Below are 6528 nucleotides of genomic sequence, written 5' to 3'. Positions count from 1 at the left end.
TACAGCAACCGCGCGTGAACGGACACGGAGATGGAGACGGCAACGCGCAAGTCAATGGCCAAGGCATAGGCCGGGGACCCGGACTGCGAAGGCGAGCGTAGCTCGGTGACCACGCAAATGTTTCTTCCACTTCATGTGATCTGAGGCAACGACCGGAGAAGAAGCCCTTTCAGCTGCTGGTGCCGCTCGGCTGTCGCTGTGGGGCGCATCGATCCTGTCTGAAATTCTCTGAATTGGATGTCGGCACAGTTGGTTTCCCATAATATCTACGTACATGTATAATCAGGTCGGGTGTGCGTATGTCTCACATGTTTACCTGGACGGGTTGGGTTCCATCGATGCTCATGCCGCGGTATAATACCGTCAGCATGCTGTCATCTATGACACTGAACTAAACTAGCGACAGGCCGACAGTAGTTCAAGGCGGTCAAAACCGGGGGGATTGAGGTGTCCCTGGCGTCGCGTTCGGGCCAGCAGCGAAGCGGTCGTCGCGCCCGTGGCGTCACAGTCGGGCCAGCAGCGGCGCCGGAGCCGGACACGGCCAAAATAACACTTTTTGTACAGGTCGCGCTCGACGAGTCGGCGGCGAACGAGCCACCGCCGGCGTCACAGGTGACAGATGTCTGGGGCGCGGCAAGAGGTCGGCCCCCTCCTGCTTCCCTGTGGCTGCCGGAAAGAAGTTCCGTCCCAATCGGCTTGGCGTTTTTGGTCAAAACCTGAGAAAACACCGGCGACGATGGATGCCGATACTTTCGATCGATCGTCTCGCCGATGTAGTGTATACATGATTGTTGAGAGGAGGGCGACAATCAAGTCGGCCCGTGAGGTGGGCATGTGGCCGCAGCGAGAAGAAGATCAAGCATACTCCCTCCGTCCCAAATTGATTTCACATACACGACGAAGTCTCCTCTGGATTGATGATACTCCATCCATCCTAAATATAAGATGTCCTTAAATTTCGCCTTTAACTGTAATTTGTACTTATTATATATCTACAAAATTTTGGATACATCACTGCGGGACTAGCACAAGGTGCCGGCCGCTACGTCCTGTGCCGACGACCGTTTATCGGGACTGTCGGCAAAGGTCCTCGACCAGGCATGTCAGCACGATGGCCATCAGCATAGGAATACTGTCGGTGTAGGCCAACCTGTGCCACATCATAAAAATGGCCGTCGGCACAACCCTGGTCTAGCCGTCGGCATAGCTCGTCTCGCGTGATGGAGGGGCAACAACGTCAAAATTGGTTTTCATTTCTCTCTTCAGTCGTCGGCATAATTTTTTTTATAATTTTTCGTCCCCCATAACCCCCTTGGATCACCTTTTCAGTTTCGAACCAATGGTAGCAAATTATAAAAACCTAAAAAAAATCTTTTGAGATTCCTCTGTCAACCTAATATTAGGGTATATTAACAAATTTGAATTTCGCCTATTTTGACAAAAAAAAAACTTTTTTCTCGGTAAAATGGCATTATCTTTTGCATACGACATCGATAAAAATGTATAACCTATCAAAATGATCATCTCAAAAAGTTGCATCCAATTTTTATGGCCTTTGGCAGTGTGCGGGTTATTTAGTTTTTCAAAATTTCATAGGGAAATATGATAGCAAGAATATTTTTTTTGCTAGAAATTCTTTTTAATATTTTTTGATTTTCCTGAAATTTAGAATTAATATTTGAATTATGCATAAAGATTATTATTTCTTAATCATCGATGTTTATTTAAATAATTTTTTAAAATTAAAAATAATAAAGAGTTGTGACATCACAGTCTAAGGGTAAATAGGATTGATATGGTAGTATTATCAATAAGGTCTCATTTCTTTCACGGAAGCTTAATTGGAAGGAATGGAGAAGTTACGCATGTTGGGGCTAGACCAGTATGAGGATGGGTGGTCGACCTGGAAGTTTGATATTGAGTGTAATTTAACCTAAGATTAAGTGTAGTTAGAGTTAAAAAAGATCTATGCGAGAGATTAAAAAATTGAAAAAATAATGATTTCTTTTTAGAACTTTTTGAAAAAATTCGAGCCAGAATCGCCAAATGGCCATTAGTTTTATCCCGTGGTGAGGTGCCAACGGCTGCCATCGGCACAGCCTGTACCGACGGCCGACCTCGACTGGTTTGAGTAGTGAATATATATGAAATGAAAGTGAATTGCAAGACGAATGTCATAATATCCATTCTTTTTTCACCAAACCTCGTTAGAGGTAGGGAGCACCCACATGGCACTATAAGAAGAGAGAAAATAATGTAGTTAATAAGGAAAATCGAATCCAAAAACCATACAAGAAGTGGTTATTTAAGAAAAAACGGCGAAACGGAGCACCACACACACTAAATAAATGAAGGCACATCGTCTGAGGAAGAAACAAGATTCCCTAAGTCTAGAACCTTCAGAGCCAACTTGTACCCAGCAAGGCGAACACTCGCAATCTCGAGAGCGCACACAGAACAAGACGAGTGCTCGCGAACCTCAAGGATGTGGCTAAGTATTGGCCTCTACCAACTCATGAACATCATTGGTCGCCGTCTGCGTGATAGACTTCTTGTACATCCGCAAATAAGTTTTTATTTTCTCTTGCACATCTTCCTCTCATCCTTTCTTTGATGTTGCTCCCTATGACAGACCCCCAAAAGATTCTGCCAATCTATACTTGGTGAGCTTCGCAGCCAGGATGTTACAACAATCTTTGTTCTTCCTGTCGAGACGATCTCTACGCCTCCCAGCAAATGAGGATTCCCCTTCGATCCGCACAAGAATCAGAGGATCGAACAACGAAAGCGGCATAGTATAACTAAAACTTCTCAAGTACTCATGTAGCAAGGAAGACGGGACAGGGCCTATCGGCACTCCATTTCCACCGAACCAAGAGACATGCTCAAAAACGTTAGACACTTCCATGTAATTGCACAAAGGCACGATTTCAGCAACCATAGCTTGTTCCTCAACGGCACGGATCTCCATCTGGGGCAGGGCACCATTTATACATTCTCAATCCATATATTTTATTATATATTTTATGGTCACAGTTGTCTTCAAAGACCGTGCAAAACAAGTTTGTGCCTTGGTATATTTTAGGTCGGAGGAAGTATGAATTTTCCAAGGCGTTGAAATAGTAGAGTGACTTTCTTAAATCTAACTTGATGGTAATTATTTCTTTTTCGAAATAGATACTCCACTTAGCAAGACATCTCAGCATATTTGTGCTTGTTCTTAATGATTACTCCTCATTCCGGAATATTTGGCGTCCAGAAACTACGCATGTGGTGTACAAATCGCTTGCGCCTTCATCAATCATGAAAAAGAACAGGTCAATGCGTTACACATATATCGTAGCTGGATATTACTGATCTTAGCTGAAATGTGAGGTCTATTAGCGATAGGTCGTCTCTATTAGCTGAAGGAAATATATGTGAGGTCGAAATCGCAGCTGAAAGCCTGGCGCGGGAAGCAGCTGTAAAGTGCTGGTTTGTCGTCTAGGCACGAGTTCCGTTTACACCTATCCTTTCATTTCGTGGATGACAATTTTGTGTTGCGCCGGAAAAGAAAAGAGACGAGATTATCTCGCGGGCAACAGCATGCCGAGTTGCCACGGAACGATGATCATTCGGTGCCACCAGGAAGGAGTCTTTCGTTTCACAACAAAACAACACATGAAGCGCCGGGTCGCCGTCGCGTCGCGTTCGGGACGGCAGCGGCGCCGGACGGAGCCAAAAGAACGCTTTTTTGCCTGGCCAACACGACCGCCCTTTGCCCACAGGGCCTCACCTTGACACATTTGCTTGGACCGCATTTACATACGGCCCCGTTTCCCCGATCAGGACGAGGACGACGACGAGACAAGACGAGGTGACGAGCGAACCACCGGCGGCACAGGTGTCACGCGAGTCTCACTCGGCCTGGCGTGTTTTGTCAAACCAGTAGAAAACGGCTGGCGCCGATGGATGCCGATCGCGACCGGGGCGCGCCACGTTGCCGAGCTGCTCGATCCATCGTCCCGTCGACGATATAATGTGAGTAGTAGATGTTTGTTGCGAGGGCCGGAGGGACAATTAAGTCAGTCAGTGATGTGTATGCACGTTGCCAGTCGTATCGGCAATGACACAGGTGTGGGCGTCAAGAGCAGGATTCAGCTCAGGAACCTCGCCGCAAGCTCAATGATTGGTGTTGCCTGTTGTCTGAGAGGTCTCATGTACCTCGGCAAGAGAAAAATACTCCTTCCCTTTAAAAGTTTAGGTGCTTATAAAATAGACTAGATATAATCTGAACCTATATAATAAAAATAGACTAGATACAAATTAAAGTGGGTGAACTAAAGAAAATGCTTCAACATCTTACATTTCTAAATGAAAGGAGCATATCATAGTGATTGCGAACTTCAGCCATCAACTCGCCTCGGTAAAGGTTGTTGGGAAAATTAGGCACGCATGTTAAGAGGATGTAGGCCAGTATGATTCTCAGCATGGCAGCCCAGTTGAGGGCGGCGTCACCAGCGAAAGGATCAGCTTCTGGAGCTCTTGGAGGCGCCTCGCCACATTACACGGCCGTGGCACCACTCCCTAGCGGGATCTTGATTGGGAATCTTGGCTACCACTCCCCGCTGTACCACAGGTACGATGCCACCCTTGTCGCGGCGGTCCCCGTCGTCGTCGTCGTGGACTGTCGCCTCGCCATGGAGCACCCCATCCCGTTAGCCTACGACAATGCCTTCGCGGCCCTCAAGGCGGCCGTCGACGTTATCGGCGACCTCGAGCAGTGCCGGGTTGGCGCCCTGCCCCGGCCATGGGCATCTGAAGGAGAACATCACGCGGGGGGAGGGGGCTGGATCTCGAGGGCACCCGTGCCGGTGTCGAAGGAAGGTGAGGAGGAAGAGGGAATGCGGTGGTGGAGGATGGCGAGGAGGAAGAGACGGGGAAGGAGAGATGCGGGGATAGAAATTTAATGCCCATTAATGTGACACCTAATGTCACATATTGCAAATACAGACATATACGTGATGGGAATACATACGCTGTCAGCCATGCGTTGCTATCTAATTGATACGTTTTCATCCTCGCCCATACCCGGATTCCGTTCAGCATTTCCGCACATGTTAATCCCTTAATTGGAGAGTAGCGCAATGTTAAGCATGATAGGAAAATGTGCATCTACAACAATGTAAAAGCAGCACCACTTATATATTAATTCATGGATCATTTCTCGTATCAAAAGAAAATACATGCATCAAACATATATGTAGAAAACAAGACACTTCATGGCTCTATCCTGACGATAGAGACGGTTTTTCCTTGGCAGAGAAGATCTCTTTAGACCACAGAAGAATGTCTATGGCAAGGAGAGGAGTTCTTAGAACAACTGCAACACAACGAATCAGCACTCATGAACACCAATCATTTTTTACATGGAAAACCTTTCGATTTGTGAGGAAAAACCACACCAAAGACACCCACATATTATTCCTCTATAATCAAGTGGGGATGATGCAACTGGGAGTGGTGTTTTGGCACTTGGGAGCATATGCTTCTGGTTTTTATATTTTGTTTTAAATACGCTTTTAAAATATTAAAAACACAGACAAAAAATTCAATGGGTACATCTCGAAATTCTACACGCTCACAAAGTCCTTCCAAGGAAAACCAACATTTTTAGTGTCTTGGGTAGAATTTTGGTGTAAAAAAGGTTGTCTATGTGACATTTTTCTTTGTCTTTTCCACACAAGTCATAAAATATATCGGTTTTTCGTAAAACTTGATGTGCGCATGGAATGTCAATACGTAAGTCAGAAAAATTTTGTTCGAATTTTTTGACATTTCGAAATATTTTTTTACTGGTAGCAGGAGCATATGCTCCCATGTGCTGAATTAAATTTTCGGATGCAACTTGTTTTTCTCTATAGAGCACTAGAGAATCTCAAACATCAAGATACACACAAATCTTGGAGCCAACAACAAGGTATGGGGCACAAGAGTTTGGGATTTGAGCTATCTCACCAAAAATGGTGGAACCACATCTTGAAGGAGACAAGGTTGTACATCTGGTCTTCAAAACCTTGTGACATGGGTATACCATATCGGGTACTCAATATGACCATCCGTGGTGCAAAGTCTAGGAAGTAATAGGCGAAGGCCCATGAAGAAACCGACATGAAGTCGAAGCCTAATACATACGTAAATAGGAAAGTTAGGCCCATATCGGGTGAACCGGCGTATACAATGTGACTAAACCTCGAGGTGGACTCTGAGACCTAGCCTATTATATAAAGGCTTAGGAGGATCCACCGAGGGGGCAGATTCAACTACTCGTGATATCCTGTAACCCTAGATCTTGAATAATACTAGGAAGTTTGGCGCAACGCCACGCCGTGCCTGTGGTGATAATCATTTATGTGAGTTGCTAGATGTTATTTCTTTGAAGTGTGTTTTTTTTTTCGAGGGTGACGGGGAAAAAACCCCACCGTTTGTTATTTCATTACTCGAAAATGGCCAAGGAGCCGTTCTGTGTGTATATATGGGGAAAATACG

The sequence above is a fragment of the Lolium rigidum genome, chromosome 4 (genome assembly GCF_022539505.1).
Source record: "Lolium rigidum isolate FL_2022 chromosome 4, APGP_CSIRO_Lrig_0.1, whole genome shotgun sequence".
NCBI classification, from domain to species: Eukaryota; Viridiplantae; Streptophyta; class Magnoliopsida; order Poales; family Poaceae; genus Lolium; species Lolium rigidum.
The sequence above is the reverse complement of the archived record's forward strand: the minus strand, read 5'-3'. Positions refer to the sequence as shown.